Consider the following 237-nt stretch of genomic DNA (forward strand, 5'->3'; position numbering starts at 1 on the left):
TCATGATCTCATGGTCCGTGAGTTCGAGCCCCGCGTCGGGCTCTGGGCTGACAGCTCAGAGCCTGGAGCCTGTTTCAGATTCTGTGTCTCCCTCTCTCTCTGCCCCTCCCCTGTTCATGCTCTATCTCTCTCTGTCTCAAAAATAAATAAACGTTAAAAAAAAAAAAATTAAAAAAAAAAAAAAAAAAAGAAAATCAGGAAGAAAAGTTGAAAAAGAAAACTATGAATAGGTATCTG

The sequence above is a fragment of the Neofelis nebulosa genome, chromosome 3 (assembly GCF_028018385.1).
Source record: "Neofelis nebulosa isolate mNeoNeb1 chromosome 3, mNeoNeb1.pri, whole genome shotgun sequence".
Classification (NCBI taxonomy): Eukaryota; Metazoa; Chordata; class Mammalia; order Carnivora; family Felidae; genus Neofelis; species Neofelis nebulosa.